This window comes from Canis lupus, chromosome 31 (assembly GCF_003254725.2).
Source record: "Canis lupus dingo isolate Sandy chromosome 31, ASM325472v2, whole genome shotgun sequence".
Lineage (NCBI taxonomy): Eukaryota > Metazoa > Chordata > Mammalia > Carnivora > Canidae > Canis > Canis lupus.
In genome coordinates, this window is record NC_064273.1 from 23,565,368 (window position 1) to 23,584,533 (window position 19,166).

General features: G+C 35.1%; 1 pseudogene; it reads right to left on the reverse strand.

The window, feature by feature from the left end:
- Positions 1 to 1,454: 1,454 nt before the first annotated feature.
- Positions 1,455 to 15,460, reverse strand: LOC112661641 (acyl-CoA-binding protein-like; annotated as a pseudogene).
- Positions 15,461 to 19,166: the final 3,706 nt, after the last annotated feature.

The following is a 19,166-nucleotide window of genomic DNA, read 5'->3' on the forward strand; positions in this document are numbered from 1 at the left end:
TACCTAAGTGTCTAACAAAGGATGTGGTATTTACAAATCATGAAAGGTAATGTGGTATTTATATTCAGTGGAATATTATTCAACTTTAAAATACAGGAAAGCTTCCCATTTACAACATGATTGAACCTGGAGAACATTAAGCTAAGTGAAATAAGCCAAATACAAAAAGACAACTACTGTATGATTCCCACTTACATGTGGAATCTAAAAAAGTCTTTTCTATAATTCCTTAATATTTTTTAAAGTTTTTATTAAATCCCAGTTAGTTAACATACAGAATAATAATAATTTCAGGTGTATGATATAGTGATTCCACACTTCCATACAACACCTGGTGCTCATCACAACAGATGCACTCCTTAAGCCTCATCACCTATTTCCCCCATCCCACACCCACCTCTCCTCTGGTAACCATCAGTTTGTTGTCTATAGTCAAGAGTTTGTTTCTTGTTTTCTTGTTTTGCCTCCCTTTCTCTTTTCCCCCTTTTCTCATTTGTTTTGTTTCTTAAATCTCACATATGAGTGAAATCATATGGTATTTGGTTTCTCTGACATTTCACTTAGCATAATACTTGTCTAGCGCCATCTATCTTCATGTCGTTGCAAATGGCAAGAATTCATCTCATTTTTTTTTTTAAGATTTTATTTATTCATGAGAGAGAGAGAGAGAGAGAGAGAGAGAGAGAGATGCAGAGACACAGGCGGAGGGAGAAGCAGCGGAAGTGGGATTCGATCCCAGGTCTCCAGGATCACACCTTGGGCTGCAGACAGCACTAAACCAGTGTGTCACCAGGGCTGCCCGAATTCATCTCTTTTAATGACTGAGTTTTGTGTGTATATATATATAACCATACTGTTTTGATCACTACAGCTTTGTAATATAACTTGAAGTCCAGAACTGTAATGCCTCCAGCTTTACTTTTCTTTTTCCACATTAGTTTGCCTACTCTTGGTCTTATCTGGTTCCATACAAATTTTAGGATTGTTTGTTCTAGCTCTGTGAAAAACGCTGATGATATTTTGATAGGGATTGTGTTAAGTGTGTCGATTTGCTTTGGGTAATATAGATATTTTAACAATAGCTGTTCTTCCAATCCATAAGCATGGAATGTTTTCCCATATCTTTGTGCCATCTTCAATTTCTTTCATCAATGTTTTATAGTTTGCGGTGTAAAACTAACCACCTCTTTGGTTAGTTTTATTACTAGGTACCTTATTTTGTTGTTGTTGTTGTTTAAAGTAATAAATGCACTTTGAATTGATCTATGGTTAAAAACTACTCAGTGCAGGTCAGTAACCATGTCAGTCCCTACCCCTAGAGCCATGTCCTGTACAGTCTTCCGGACCTTGGTTAACAGGCTATTTGCATGATTTAATATCATCCACAGTATTAGAAAAATAAGGCATTATATCAGTTTAGATAAAATGTACTGCTGGCAGCCAAATCCAGTCCCTTATATTCCATATTTTTTATATAGAACTTCTGCTTTGTTGATGTCAGCTTCCATGGCATCTTCATTGGAAGTCTCTTTCAGCTGATTCCAGGCATCCCACTGGCCTTGTCTTTGAGATTCAATAGCCCAGGCTGTTCTGTGTCTATGTCATCCACAGTTGCTTGTTTGTAGTGGCTATAGATGAACAGCGTCTCATCATCTACTGGTTTGCAAGGATTCTAGAGAGTCTATGGAGGCTGTGAGGAGTAGAAAGCAATAGCATATGATGTGACTGAGATATCTTACTGTTTTGGGTGCAGTTGTAAATAGTTTAGATTCCTTAATTTCTCTTTCTGTTACTTCATAATTGTGTATAAAAATGCAACAGATTTCTTTACATTGATTTTGTATCCTGCAACTTTGCTAAATTTGTGTTCAGTTCTGGCAGTGTTTATGGTGGAGTCTTTTGAGTTTTCAATATAGAATATCATATCATGTGCAAATAGTGAAACTTTTACTTCTTCCTTGCCAATTTGGATGTCTGATTGCTGTGGCTAGGACTTCCATTACTATGTTAAATAACAGTGATGAGAGTAGGCATCCCTGTCTTTTTCCTGACTCTCAGAGAAATGGAGAAAAAGCTCTGTTTTTCCCCTTTAAGGATATTAGCTGTGGGTTTTCCATATATGCCTTTTATTATGTTGAGGTATGTTCGTTTCCTCTATCTCTACTTTGTTGAGGTTTTTTTTTTTTTATCATGAATGGATGTGGCATTTTGTCAAATTTTTTTTTGTTTCCTGCATCTATTGAAATTATTTTTATCCTTTCTTTAATTACTGTGGTGTATCATGTTGATTGATTCGAGAATAGTGAACCACCCTTGCAACCCAAGGATAAGTCCCACTTGGTTGTGGTGAATTATTTATTTAAAGTATTGTTAGATTTAGTTTACTAGTATTTTCCTGAGAATTTTTGCATCCATGTTCATAAGAGATATTGGCTTATAGCTCTCTTTTTTAGTGAAGTCCTTATCTGGTTTTAATATCAGGGTAATGCTTACCTCTTAGAATGAATTTGGAAATTTTCCTTCCTTTTCTACTCTTTTGGAATAGTTTGAGAAGAATAGATATTAATTCTTTTTAAATGTTTGGTAGAACTCAACTATGAAGCTCTCTGGCCCTAGAATTTTGTCTGTTGGGAATTTTTTGATTACTGATTCAATTTCTTTTCTGGTTATCAGTCTGTTAAGGTTTTCTATCTCTTCTTGTTTCAGTTTTAGTAGTCTATATGTTTGTAAGAATTTATCCATGTCTTTTAGTTGTTCAATTTCTTGGCATATAGTTTTTCATAATATGCTCTTATAACTGTATTTCTGTGGTGTTGTCATTGTTTCTGGAGTTTTTCTCTGACCTTTCTTCTCTTTGTCACTTTTGGTGTCTCTTTTCTACTCAAAGAGCCCCTTTTAATATTTCTTGCAGGGCTGGTTTAATGGTCACGGATTCTTTTAGTTTTTGTTTGTCTGGGAAACTCTTTATCTCACCTTCTACTCTGAAGGATATCCTTGCTGGATAATATTCTTGGCTGCAGATTTTTCTCAATCCATATTTTGAATATATCATGACACTCCCTTCTGACTTGCCAAGTTTCTATTGAGAAATCTCCAGGTAGCCTTATGGGTTTCCCCTTGTAAGTCAAGGACTTCTTTTGTTAGAATAGATTTAGGTATTACCTAAGGGATACTTAAGGGAGGAGTGGTATGGGTATTGCAGTTTATATCATCTTTTATCTAGGTTTCTGTTAGGGAATACTATCTTACTCATTTTCCTACATAGGACAAATGCCTACTATTAGCACTCTGCTTTCCAGAGATATTATGACTCAGATTTAGTTTCCTGGGGCTATAGGATATTGCACTATCAACTGGGGTTAATTTTCACTGTCCTTTTACTTCTCTTTATCTCAGTGAGTTTCCTTCTTCTTAGAGCCCAGTGTATATGAAATAAAAATGGCACATCATCCTGGATGATTCTTCAACTTCAATTTCCTTCTATTTTATGGTTATACAACACTGAGTTACTTTACAGTGGCTTTCCTACTTTTACCATTACCAAACCATTCCATAAGATGTTATCATTTTTAAGAAAAATATTTTTGAATTATACTTCCCATAATAGTGACAACAACATTTGGCAAAATATTCATTCTGAAGATACATGGATTATTAATATGAAATGAGCCACCTGGGTGGTTCAGTTGGTTAAGCATCTGCCTTCAAATCAGGTCATGATCCCAGGGTCCTGGGATCAAGCCCCGAGTCAGGTTCAGCAGGGAGTCTGCTTCTCCCTCTCCCTCTGCTCCTCTCTCTGCTTGTGCTCTGTCTCTCTCAAATAAATAAATAAAATCTTTTGAAAAAATGAATGTGAAAGCACTCAGATTCTTCTTTGTCTTAGTTAAGATACCACAGTATTTGGCTAGTTTGCTCCAAAATTATAATCCTATTTTAGGGTTGTAATTCTTTCCCTGAAGATGTTTATCTTCTCTATTTTTCTTATTTTGTTTTTACCATCAGTAAGTTTTAATAGAGAATCAGGAGATAAACTGTTTTTATTAAATGCCTTACACTATCATTGTTTCGGAACACTCATTTTAAGAGCAAATAATCATTTTAAGTACATATGATTCATTTCTACCCTCTTTTTTCTATTCATTTGAATACATGACAACCAAGTATAAATGCTCTGAACAATAGTAAATTAATAAATCATTTGATAACATTCTGATTCCTATCCTCCAGCCTGCCTCCACTTCCTATCCTGACTACAGGAATGTGAAATAAATGATTGACTATAATTTTAAAAATAAAAGTTTAACACACTTTAAAAAGTTTTGTTAGGATAAACAGTTAAAGATTTTTAAAAATGAGTTTACAATTTGTTTAAAAAGAAAAGTGTTTGAGAAAGCATATATTTTGCTCAGTAATAGCCCTCTCTTAATTTCAAGATTAATTTATATCTCCTTCATACATTTCTTATTTATATGCACAGCATTAAAATAAAACTTATTTTGGGGCTATCATGTTGAAGCCCTTTACAGTTGTGTGTGTGTCGGGGGGGGGTGTATATAATTCTTTTTTTCTGGAAAAATAATTAATGAAGAGGAAATAAAAATGAAATAAGGAAATCTTTCATAAATCACAGTATAAATTAGTGTCATGAGTGATTCAAACCAAGCACTACAAAGAAGATAGGGAGAACTGATTCATCCAGCTCAGAAATACTTGAAGAAGAAATTTGAAAAGGTCCTTGCAAAGTACATTTTATGTGGATTGATGAAGATATCTGGGGCTTGCATGAAAATTATAAGCAGATGCACAAACAATAAAGTTGAACAAAGGAAGAGACAAAAAATGAGCAGAGGTTGACAGAATAGATACTGAACACATCTCACTCATATATTTTTCTTTGAATTATCTAAGCACAGGATTAGTTTTTATCACATATAATAAATGCCTCAAGCAACATTTCTCAAGTAGGAAAATTACCTACATCTAAACATAATTAAGATATACCTTGAGTATATTTAAAATGCAGATTCTCAATTCACATTCTATACCTATTGAGTCAGAGTCTCTGGGTCTGGAATTCAGTTTAATATCTATACTTGGCACACACACACACACACACAAATCCAAGTGACTTCTGCCCACTAGAGTTTTAAAACTACTCATGTCTTTGTGTCTATAACAAGATGAGAAATGTTCACTATATTGATTGTGGTGAGTCCAGTCAGTGTGCTGTATACCTTAAACTTGTACAGTGCTCTATGTCTTTATATCTCCATAAAACAGAAAGGAGGAAAATAAAAGCATTCATCCAAAGTGTAGTGCACAATCTCTTTAATATTCTTGATTCAATATCCTGTGCAATCTTCATAAGATTCTAAATAAATATTTAAAAGTGGTAATGTTGGGACACCTATGTTGCTCAGCAATTAAGCACCTGCCTCTGCCCAGGCATTACCCTGGCATCCCAGGATTGAGTCCCACATCAGGCTCCCTGCATAGAGCCTGTTTCTCTCTCTGCCTAAGTCTCTGTCTCTCTCTGTGTGTCTCAAATAAATAAATAAATAAATAAATAAATAAATAAATAATAACTTTTTTAAAAAAGTGGTATTGTTAAGACCTGAACAATTTAGAAGATGTTTCCTAAGTGAAGCTGGTTTTCTTAGAAATAGGAAGTATATTTGAATTTACATAGCAGGAGAGTGAAGACCAAAACTCTCCTTAAATTTCTAACAAAGATAATTTTCTTAATCTATAATAATTTTAATAGTGCATTGACTTTGCATTGCTTGCTAATTTTATAATTAATAAATCTACCAATGAATCTACAAATCCATGTTAACAAATGATTATATTTTAGCAACAGAGAGTTGATGCAGAAGGATAGGATTTGTATAAGTCATAAAACTTCATGCAGGAGTTTACAAACTAGTTGAGAATACAAGAGAAAACTTGAAAGAGTAGAAGAAAGTTGCATAATATTAGTTTTAAATGCTCCTGCTCTTCAGAGGTTAAGGAGGAACACAGAGATTTTTTTTTTTTTTGTAGTAAAGTCGAATTTCAGTAAGTCACTGAGCTAAGATCTGGATTATATGATTTACCCATTACAAAAAACGCCAAAATAGTCACTATCCCATAATTTAGAGGAAAAAATCAAATATAAAATAGCAATTGTTTCATAATAATCTAGTACTTGTCATTTAGCTTCTTCTAGTTTAACATGGGATTTCATAAAATATTATACTTCAATAGCACTTCATCAAAATTTCATTTTCAGTAAATCTAATTTTCTTACTCTTATAAAAGTTGTCCATAGTGCTGAGCAAACAAGAAACTGGCTTCTAGATGATGCTTGGTCTCGTTCCCACTTATTTTTAAAATTTGATCTTTCTTCAGAGGATAAGTTTTGCTGTCATATTATGACAATATATGGAATATCTTTAATTCGAATTTACTTAACATTCTTTTTTATTTGAAATAAATATTGCTGAATTTTTAACATAAATTTAAATCTGAGAGCCTTAATATGGATTCCTGCAATTTTATATTTCTCTTTTATATTTCTGTTATTATTTGGGGGCAGAAAGAGCTAAATTACACTGCATTTTAGCATAATCTAGAATTTAGTTAAAGTCAAAGAAAGTTAATACATTTGTTTACTTCTCCTTTATTTTTAGATTACAGGCTTATATACTTTTAGATCAAGGCTTACGTGTCCCCTTGATTCAGATTTACCTCTTTCTATTTGGTAATTTTGATATATTAAGAACAGAAAAGTAGACTAATGATAAATATTAAGATAAAGAGACATACTGCTGACAAATGGGGCCAACTTCCAAACTCATGCTCTTGGGACTGCTTCCTCATTTAAAAATTATTTATTGTAGTTGATTGAATTATTATAATTTTCTTTTCAATTAATTCTCCATTTAGCAATTGCATAGAATTGAAGAGCAATTGCATTCCAATTGAGATTATTTCTGATATTACTTGCAGTAGGGCAAACCCATTGCACTAGGTCCATCAGGTATGTATGTATGTATGTAATTACTCTAAGGTGTATTCAGGTAAGTAACTAATGCATGAATCCAAGGAAGGCAGTAGAGACTGGTATTTCTCTAATTCTCTTTTCTAGTAGATACTGAAGGAAAACATTTTTATTACTGTGTATATGATAAACCTAATTGTTTAGGCATGTGTTCAATACAGACATGCACACAAGTCCTTCTATCTAAGTCAAATAGTAATGACTTGATTATTAATTCTAAATTATGTGTTTCACAGCACAGACTATCAGTGAGAAGTTCCAGTTTATTATTTTAGACAGTAAGTAGCCAAAATGTTCGGGGATTCCAGGTTTGCATCTCAGCCATGGAAATATTTAGCAAGTTTTTGAACAGGCTGAGTGTTCATTTCCATGCAATGGGCAATGATTATGAAGCTTATCTTCTCAACACTGGAGAATCCCCACTTGGCTCTCAGGACTCTAAAGCAATCCTAAGACCATGTACTCTCACCAACAATGTACAGAATGCAGTTTTACTAAATAGCAATATCAGTAAAGACACTGAACTTCTCAGGTGGGAAAAAATGTTGATTTTTGCATGGAGTGTCTTAGCATCTGGACAAGTCTTACCATTTCTTAATCCATAGTTTGCATATACTTGTGTGACAATTTTGAATGTCTACACCCAGGAAGCTGGCAAAAGATACAGCCAAGAAATTACATATGGAGAAATAAATCAATATGTACGTTTTTAAATGACATTTTCTAGAGCCTATCTTCAAAAGTTAAACATTGAAGTAGAAAGAGACTGATATTTTATTATTAAACAATCTTTATGAATAACAAAGGAAATTACGGAATCTTAGCTGTCTTAGCTGTAATGATTAAGAGAAATTTGAATGCTGATTACTCACTGATTTCCACCAACTCAATTATGTCATTGTGTAGAATTTAGGCATAACTAAGCTTTCCCTAAGTTGTCTAAGAAGGAAATTGTGAGAGAGAAGTTAAAAACATGAGGCAATAAAGATACTGCATAATTTTATACCTTTATAATTTTAAGTTAGGATAGAAAACAAAATTGAATTAAGCTGTTATTGATAAAGTAGAAAAACATGGCAGTCTAAGTATACTTTGGGGTTTTACATGCTTAAAAGTATCCTAGCAGCCTTTTAGATTTCTAAACTAGCTGGCCCTTTATCCTTGTTGTTTATCTTGTTGCCTTACTGTACCATGGAGCTTACCAAAATGAGCTCTAAGTGTTCCAGGTTTGCTTTCATGGATCTTATAGACATTCCTGTAAAACTAGTGTTCTCTTAGTCTATGGCCAGCTTTCAACTACTGGTGTGTTGCTTATCTTTTTGACATTTTTCTTTGGAAAGCTGTGAAGAAATTTTGTGACTCTCAAATTGCTTATAAGTAATATAATCTCAAATTTAGTGAGAATCCAAAGACAGTATGTGTGTAGGTTGATTTTCAAGCTCTGAAGTCAAGCTGTTAGGGTCCAAATCTTGATGCCATCTTTTTATTTTACTTTTTTTTTCTTTAAGATTTTATTTATTTATTCATGAGAGAGAGAGAGGCAGAGAAGCAGGCTCCATGCAGGGAGCCTGACGTGTGACTCGATCCCCGGTTTCCAGGATCATGCACCGGGCTGAAGGTGGCACTAAACCTCTGAGCCACCCGGGCTGCCCGATGCCATCATTTTCTGATTAGTTTTGTTTACTTACACTCTCTTGCTCTTCTCTTGTCATCTGAAAAATAAATATGATAGTAATAGTAACTCTATAAATTATCAAGTGAAGGTTAATTTAACTAATAAATTAAATTTGCTTACAGCAGAGGTTGGTGCAAAGCAAGTACACAGTAGGCATCATCAATATTACATTGTTTTATTTTGCATGATGAGGCAGCAAATAGTTATTAAATGCTTAATCTTAAATAAGGAACTTTAATAGAAACAGAAATTAAAATATACTTATTGGCATAGGCTATTAGGAATATAAAGTTTCTTTTTTTTTTAAGATTTTGTTTTTATTTATTCATGAGAGACACAGAGAGAGAGGCAGAGACACAGGCAGAGGGAGAAGTAGGCTCCTCACAGGGAGCCGGATGTGGGACTTGATCCTGGACCTCGGATCACACCCCGAGCCGAAGGCAGTTGTTCAACCGCTGAGCCACCCAGGGTTCCCAAGAATATAAAGTTTTAATCTCACTGTTTCTTAAGTGGATTTGAGGCAGATGAATATATACATATTTTAAAACACATTATCATAGGGTTACCTGGGTGGCTTAGTCAGTTGTGCATTTGCCTTCAGCTCATGTCATGATCCTAGGGTCCTGGGATTGAGCCCCATGTCCAGCACCATGCTCAGTAGGGAGTCCACTTCTCCTCCTCTTTTTTTTTTTTTTTTTAATTTTATTTATTTATTTATTTATTTATTTATTTATTTATTTATTTATGACAGTCACAGAGAGAGAGAGAGAGAGAGAGGCAGAGACACAGGCGGAGGGAGAAGCAGGCTCCATGCACCGGGAGCCCGACGTGGGATTCGATCCGGGGTCCCCAGGATCGCGCCCTGGGCCAAAGGCAGGCTCCAAACCACTGCGCCACCCAGGGATCCCTCTCCTCCTCTTTTTGACCCTCCTCCCCGCTCATGCTCTTGATCTCTCTCACTCTTTCTTTTTCAATAAATAAATAATCTTTTTTTTTAAAAATTAAAATACATTATCACAGAGTTGAGAAAATACTTCCTATTACAACAGTACCTAGTACATTAGTAAAAACTGATTGAATACAACCTAAATATTAACACAGATTATTGCTTAATTACCAAAAAGAAAAGAAAAAGACAAATATAAAAAAACAAGAAGAAAAATCCATAGTGTCAAGAAAACACCAAGGCTGCTCACCTACCCTTTTCATTATTCTTCAAATTTACCACTTATAAAAAACTAAATGAGATCAATTTTGCTGAAATGCACAGAACATTGTCTGGCATCTCACAGATATTCCAGAATGCTCATCTCTGTGCTTTACTCTCAACTGGCTGGGATGTAGCATTATTGAGGCTGGTGATATTTTGGCACCACTAGGTGAATTAGGTGATAGTTTTATTTTACTCACTATGGAAATTTTACATATTGAAGTAGATGTTCATCTGCTGTGTGAATGGGTTACATGGGACTTGGTAGAAGACAATGGTTAAAAAAGAACATTCAAGAGCCAAACCATTTGGGTTCATCAGACTGGATCATTTATTGGCTCTGAGAGGTTAGGCCATTTATCTCTCTTTCTGAGCTTTCCCTTGTGAGGATCAGAAGAGTTAATATATAAAGTATTGCTTATAGCTCCTCAGCTTAATAATTAGAGTGTTTGCCATTATCTTATTACTATTATCATCATGATCATTATTAATTACCCCAAGTGTCCTTATCAGAGAAAGTCAAGTAGAAAGACTGATATTCTACTTCTCAAGGGAAAAAAAAAAAAACAAAAAAAACAAAAAAACATTAGAGCTAAAAAGCATTTAACTCTGACGCTTAAGTACTCAAAAGATTTTTGTTTATCTCTTTGCTCATATTTTCTTTATTATTTAGTCTATTTTTTTCCTTTACTCAGGGGTTTTGGTATTGGGTAGTGGTTCTTCTAGACTGGTCAAGGTTCATACCACAGGCAGTGGATTTTATCCAGATAGTTCCTGGTTTCCTCCTTTTTTAAATAAATCAGATTCATGGCTGAGGTTGATAGGAGGGCTTCTGTCCATTGGCATATGGCATTGTAGCCACAGGCCTCTTATTAAAGCTTGAGAGAAAATGGTGATTACTAGTGTTTGTGGCCAAATTTTGTGCATGCCTACCCACTGGGTTTGTTTGGATACCAGGAAATTATGGACTGTATGATTCGAATTAGGATAAGATATTAAACCTTTGGAGCCATTCTGTAGCAGAGACTGTGCTGTAAAAGAATATTGGAAAGTACCCCTTTGACCAAGTCAGTGAGATTAGCTTAGTCATGAGAATTCCAAGTAAGTTTTCTGACCTTGAGATGTAGATACAGCGCCAAAAAATATCCTCAGGAGACCAAGGAGAGATGCTGATCTTTACTTTAATGAGAGGGTTTCAGTGCTAACGTAGTCTTCTAACTCAACCCCATCATTTCCAGGCCTTAAACATTGTAGCTACTTGTCTCAGAAAATGGAAGAAATTCCCTCAATATTATCAGAAATGTTGTGTCATGCCTGTCCTTTCAGTTCAGACACTTACTTCATTTTCTTCTTTTAATAAAAATGTTTTTATTCAACTTTCCAAAACATATTCTTTAGGTAGTCATGACTGATAATAGCCCTTAATTGTGCCGGATGCCCCAGGATTCCATTTTTGTGTAATTTCCATGGCAATGTGCATATGCTGACTGTAGCCCATCAATCTGCACCTCCACTCCTGGTGGCTTGGTTCTTCCTGTGTTAAACCACTTCCTGCCTTTTGTGGTGGTTGTTTTCTTTTCACCTAGCAAAGTAATTACTGTCACCTTGGAAATTAAATGCAAGGACAAAGTGCTTTAATGGCTCTAATACTCAGAAGACACAATGTCTTTTCATACAAGTTCATATGTGAGAGAAAGAACAACACCATTAATTAACTCAGTGGATTGAGTTTTGTCTGTGTAATGGGCAGGACACCAAGAAAGGTGTATGTCTTGCTGTGGAAGTAAGAGCAGATGCTGAGGCAGAGCTCAGTGGTGCTTTTTCAGCCTGTGTGGACTTCAGTTGCATCCTAGAATAATTGTTGCCCTCTTTTTTAGGTAAAGGGTCATATTTTATTCAGCCACAAAGACAACTTTTACCAGGATACTAAATATCTATCGGCTCTCATGAAAAGTGTAATGCATTGATGGGATGAGAACTGGGTATTATACTATATTTTGGCAAATTGAATTGAAATTAAAAAAAATTAAAGAATGTAATACAAAGAACTTTTGATTAATTTTTGAGGCAATAGGGTATTCATTTATTTATCTATGGCTACATTAAGCTTGTGTTTTAAAATTTTCATAAGAACTTGATGAAACTCTTTGTTTCTATCCAAGCTTTAACTTTCCCTCTTTAAAAAAAAATATTTATTCATTTCAGAGAGAGAAAGAGAGCATGTGCAAGATCAGGGGGAGGAGAGAGAGAATCTTAAGTAAGCTCCATCATGGGGCTCAATCTCATGACCCTGAGATCATGACTTGAGCCAAAACCAAAAATCAGATTCTCAACTGACTGAGTCACTCAGGCACCCCTAAACTTTCTCTTTTTAAGTCCTGTATACCAATTATAGTCCTATGTAACATCTTACTAGATTGTTTTACAAAGGATGGCCTATTCTGGCATGACTTTGTGCTAGGATTCAGATGCCTAGTGCCCAGTTTCCAAGTTATGTCTCAACCTGAAACAAGGTAGCTTTGGTAACATCCTTATTATCTGTCCTTCATATGTGTCTTCAAACCCATAGCTTCCCAGATTGTGAGTGAACTGTGCATGCTACTTGCCAGCAGACTTAAGAGAGATTTTCACAAGCCAATGCCAGCCTGATGTAGGACCCAGCGGTATAAGACATCATAACAGACACCCGCGGATACTGGGATTAAAATCCCTTGAGAAACATCTTTCTTTGACCCACACACACTGTGACTTGGACGGTTCTCTTCACGTCTGAGCAAGAGCATGAGTGAATGGATCCCCTTACTTACATAGTTATTTCTATGTTTCTATGTGTCCTTTCTTCATCATGAGGGCTACGAAGAAAGCATCAGACTACGTGGGACAATGTTTGTTGGCTAGTTTCTTGTTTTGTTTTGTTTTTAATAATAAGGCCACATATCTAGTATATAATTTCCCTAGGGCTGCCTTAACAAATTACTACAAACTGTCTGGCTTAACCATAGATATGATTCTCTTACAATGTCAGAGGCCAGAAGTCTGAAATCGGGGTGTTAGAAGGCCACGTTAAAGTCTTAATTCCACATTAAAAAAAAAAAAGATAGTCTTTTTTTTAGATTAACTGTCCAACTGAAGACACAAAAGGTCAGCACACTTTCTGACATCTTAATTCTTCTCTCTTGATAGAAAACAGGGCCCTTTAAAGCAAGTATCCACCCACCGAATAGATACTGTCGATAGTAAGTATACTGAGAGTAAGCCCTCTCCGATCAGGGGTTTGGATGCTGTAGAATCCCAGTTTCAACTCCTTTCATGAAAAATCAAAGAGCAAGTATGATCTCCACACCTAATCTGAACAAGCAGGACATGCTCTTCAGCAGCCTTCCTCCATGACTGGGACTCAGACTTCTAATAGAGTACTATCCAACTCCTAACATCAAAAGAAGAGTCTTGGTCCTCTGCCCATCTCCTTTAGATTACGGTACTCTACATTTTCAATTTCCCCTTTGTAACTCTATTTTTTGCCCTGGGAAACTGACTTTGCTCTCTCAAAAGGCTGCCTTAACCTTGGCCTCTAAGTGGCTTTAAGCTGCTTGTGAGAAGCACTAGTAAGAGAATGGAAGGTGGGAAAAGAGTGAGAGGGTATTTATTGAGTTCTGTCCTGCTGGATATCAGTAGGCTGACGGTGCTGCTTTACCAAAAGCCACAGCTTCTCCTAGGCACCCCACTGGGTGCAGTCTCTTTTTCAAACAGTTCTGTTAAATGTTTCTTCTTCTAACCTTTCCAGACCAACGAATAAATTCTCCTTGCCAAATTTCACTGGTTTGTCCCTGTCACTAAACTCTGCCATAATTTGCAATTAGTCTCTTTATTAAATACTCATCAATTACCTAATTTAAGTATCACCTTTCTTTCCTTCTGGCAACCCAGACTAAACCAGACTGGTTGCTAGACCAGAAAACAAGGCTTTAATTTTATTGATTTATTCCTGCATGTATGCATCAAGCTTGTTATGCATCGAGTCAACCACTTCTGCCTTTCTTTTTTTCCCTTTCTTTTTAGATATAATTCACATTTCTTCAAGTTCACACCTTGAAAGTGTACAATATGTTTAGATATTCACGTGGTTGTGTGATCATTACCACACTCCAACCCCAGCACATTTTTAACATCACCCAAAGAAACTCAGTAGTCACTGGCATTTGCTCCCTATCCACCCATGCCGTAGCTCCTGGAAACATTAATAAACCTTTCTATAGATTTGCCTCTTCTGAATATTTTATGTCACAGGATAATACGAGATGTGACCTTTTGTGTCTGGCTGCTCTCACTTAGCATAGTGTTTTCAAAGTCCATTCATGTTCTGTCATGTAATTAGTAATGTAATTTCTATTGCCAAATGATGTTCCATTATATGGATATACCACTTTTTATTTATACATTCATCAAATCATGGATATTTGAGTTATTTTCACCTTTTAGCTATCATGAATAATACCACTATGAACATTAATGTACAAGTATTTGTGTAAACAAATAGAAAAATGTTGTCAGTTCTTTAGGGTATATACCTAGGAGCAGAATTTCTGGCTTATATGGTAATTCTACATTTAATTTTATTTAGAATTTTCAGGCTCCTTTTTAAAGCACCTTCATCACTTTACATTCCCACAAGCATTTCTTTTTTAGGAATATGAAATTTCCCAGATGAATTCTCACTTTATCTAAATTACCATGAGAACATTCATAGAATTTCCTTACAATTCTTATTTATATAATCTCAATAGTGATATTCCTCTTCTTATTCCAGATTTTAGTAATTTGCATCTTGTCTCTTTTTATAATGGCCATTTTGGCTACAGCAGAGTCAATTTAGATCATCTTTCCAAAGAATTATCTTTTGGCTTTGTTGATTTTGTCTATTATTTTTCTCTTCTCTGTTTTATTTATTTCCACTCCAGTCTTTACTGTTTCCTTCCTTCTGGACCCAATAATTCATCCAGTCTTTGCTAAGGGTATCTATGTGCAATTGGGGCACTCCTCCAACTCCCAGACAGGCAGTTGAAAATTCTGACCTTGTCCTCACTTCTTGCTTTCCCAGGGCCTCCTGGTTGGTAAGCCCATGCTGAGAGCTTAGGCTTTCTCATACACAGCTTCTTGAAAATAGAAGCTCTGTTTGGAATGTACACCACCATATCCCTGTGTGTGGACTTTTAGATCCTCATTAACATGCCAGAACTTTTGAAAATCCTTGTTGACATCTCATTTTATAACTTTCTCTTTTAAGTGTTATGCCTACTTATGATTTGTTCTAACCATTATCTCCTACTTCAGCCTTCCATGAAGTTAAAAAAATTGCCTCTAAATATTTTCAGCAAGTATCCCAGAGAAAAGACTTTTCACACTGGGTAAGTTCCAAGTTAGGTCATATGAAGACAGAATTATAAGTGGGGTTTCCCACTGAACCACCTACCAGGTCAAATAATGATAGTTCTCTGGGAATGATACTGGTGGTTGCCACGCTGCCAATGTTCATGATTGAAGGCTCTTTGTTTTTGTCTACCCGGGTACTTAGAAAGGGGCATGAGAATAGAGCAAACTAAAATATCACAAAGTTCACAATTATTTCTATTATTAAGATGATACACACACACGAGTTTTTAGAGTCTTAGAAGCCTTTGGTTAATTTCCAGAGTTAAAAAAAAATTAGTTCTGATTATTTCTGCCATTCTTTCATTGCCTGTATGAAGGAAATTATTTTCAGAGGCTCTTTCTCTCACTGATATCATTTATCTTTCATATCACAATAGAATTTAATACCACTAGAAATGAAAATATTTTTCTTAGGACTCAGTAGTAAGTACTAATTATAAGATAAAAATAAGTTTTATTTCATATATATGATTTAAATCCAATTTATATGTAAGACTTAATCTTCAGCTTAACATCTTGGGAAATGTTCTTCAGTATTCATAAAGCCATGGTGTTTTTTCCTAAGTAACAGAATTTAACTGTAATTGGATACAGTTCTGATCCTTACTACTTTTCTTCAAAACATATCTTTCCTCTAAACTCTCTGATAATTTATAGTTATCTGATGCTTATGATTATCTTCTGTCTGAAGTTTAACACTCAAGAGATAACTTACAAGCCTATAAGTATTTTGATGTATATCTCCTATAAATTAGGTATGGTAGCCACATATTATTCTATGAAGTTGAAACAATTCCTTTCTTTCTCTCAAACTTACAGGTTCCTGGTAAGCACTTAAGTGATGTTGTTTGCTTTGGCTACATCACACCATACTAGTCTCAAGTCTTTTTTTAGGGTATGATTTCTGAAATTGCATATTCCAAACCTAGAAGGCAGTGCTCATATGCCCCGAAGTGGATTCTATACATATTTTGTATTTGATAAGCCCATTTTAGTAATGTGTGTTTTCCTTTTAATCACTGGACAAGAATGTAAAGCCAAGATCTTCATGAAAAACACATTCATGTTTAATTCCTTGTGTGTTATTGCCAAAGGAAAGTAATCTCTGTAGATGAATGTCTATTTCATTATTTTTCCATGAGCACCATCAAATTTCCTATTTTGCCATTTTTAGACGATGGTCTTCCTAGGGGATTATCTTCTAAGAGCAATATGATACTGACTCCCCTTTTCCCTTAATCACAGAGTGTGATAGAATTTTCAAACTTCTTCATAGAAATTAGTGAGTGACTAATTATAACTATCTCAACCTAGAAATGCTCTGCCACAGTCACTACAACATATATCTGTCACCAGCATTACTAGGATAACTACTAAGAGAAAAATTTATTTATTTATGTCAATAATAGCTGCCTAAATGGAAATCACTCATTTGATAAACATTAGAATATAAGCTCCATGTAGTATTTATGTTTCATTCAGCACCAGGTTACCAGACCTTAAGCACAATTCCTTATGCATGATGGTATCCAAAAGCATAGGGTAAATGATTCCAATGCTCAAACTCTATTCCATTAACTCAAACATAATTTGCCTCTTGAGCACAGGATCACATTCTCCTGCCTCTGTATTTTTCCCCATAATAATACTGTAAATATCTTCAAAATTTTGCAATTTATAAAAATACTTAAACACTAAATTTTCCTACGAGGCCACTCTGGAGTGGCCATGCATTCTTTTTTTTTTTTTTTTTTTAAGATTTTATTTATTTATTCATGAGAGACACACAGAGAGAGGGAGGCAGATATAGAGGCAGAATGAGAAACAGGCTCCATGCCTGATGTGGGACTTGATCCTGGAACCCCGGGATCAAGACCTGAGCCCAAGGCAGACACTCAACCACTGAGTCACCCAGGTGTCCCATGGCTGTGCATTCTTATCATAGTTTTACTGATAATCACATTTAGAGGTGGAGAGTTTGAGTGGGATTTATCTAAGAGTCGCAAGGTGAGAAAATGTGAAGAAGATGATTCAATCTCAGGGTTTATGACCTCTGAGGCTCTGTGTATTTCATTATATTCATATGCTTTCAGTAACATTTTTCAAAATTTGCAATGTTATCTTTCTAATATTTACTTTATAAGATCCCTTGATTTCTACTCTTTACCTAGCTTTGGATAGAGACAAGGTTTTGCTGATCTAATGTTATATAGTAAATCATCCTAAAACTTGGTAACTTAAAAAATATATTTATTATAATGTAGATTAACTGAGTTTACCTTACCTCTTGCTTGAAGTATTTCCTAAGATGACAGTCAGAAGGTGACCAAAGGAGAGTCATTTGAATGTTCGACTGAACTGGGCCATCCAAGAGTTTCTTCAATTACATGTCTGCTACTTATGGTAAGATTTCTGAAAGAGCTAGTGAAAGATCTTTATTTTTCATAGCTTGTTTGAGTTTCCTAACAGCTTGAAATATCAGAGTAGTTGAAAGTTTTAAATGGCAGCTGGCTTCTCATAGAGTACACACTCCAAGAGAACAAGGAAGAAGCATGTCGCATTCTATCGTCTACCCAGTACCAGGTCTGAATCTTTGTGGGTAAAGACTATACAAACATATGAATACTGAAAAGTAAGTTTTTTGGGGGGCCCTCTTTAGAAATTAGCTATCCTAGGCAGCATAATGATTAGCATATGTATGTAGAGCTGCGTAACCACTTTCCTTACCTGTAGAGTACATTTGACTTGTTTATTGGATGACCTTGGGAAAGTTACTTGATTTTTCTTGGCCTTAGTTTCTATACTTTTTGAAAATATACAAATTGTTTCCTTACTCAGTTCATGTACATTATAAATCATATTTAGATGAGGTAATCAGCAAGAATAAACTGCAAATTGTGAAATGTGATCTCATTTTTTTTTTAATATTGGCATGGGAGCCAATGTTGAAGAAGTTTTCCTCTTTGAAAACCAACACTTTCTTTACTGATAATTTCTCTTACTGATAATTTCTCCATCCTTAGTCATTATAAATTTTAGGTCCAATTGCATCATGTGAACCCATAGTCATCTCTACCACCCCTGGACTCCATGATCATGTGTACTCAAGAGACAGCTTAAAAGAGTCAATTCACTTTCCAAAGCAACCAGAGATGGCTAATTATTTCTCCCTCCCTCCGTCTATATCAAAATGTCTCAAATCTGGTAAAAAAAAAAAAAAAAAAAAATAGAAGCCTCAAGACCTTGCCGGGACAAAGTTATAAATTCACCACATTTACCTAAAATCATCTCAAGAATTATTCCAACAGGTTCTTTTAGGATCAACAGTTTTGAATTAGATTGATTCCAGTAACCTGAGAAGGAAATGATACCTATTAAACAGCTAGCACAATCACAGGAGTTTTCACCTAGTTGTTTAATTATCATTATCATTCACTCTAAGTTAGGGAAAAATGAGGACCTGAAGGTATAGAAAATAGGACAGTATCAGGTACATTTATTTGAAGGGAGAAAGGCAGAAAAAAGGGGGAGGAATGAAATGAATCTGAGAAAGCTTAGATTTTGAAGATAGCAATTCAATAGACTAAAACTCAATATATAAAGAACTTTTAGATCCTGAACCAATCCTTAAGGCCAAACTTAATCACTGATTTCTTTCACTCATTGTGCTAAAAGAGATATCTGAATTATAGTTCTTCCTTTGAAACAAATGCTGATGGGAATGATTCAGTACAGGGAGAAATCATGGGGAAGAACCCAGAGAGAATAATTTTTAGGAAAATTATAATAATAAATATAATAATTATAAT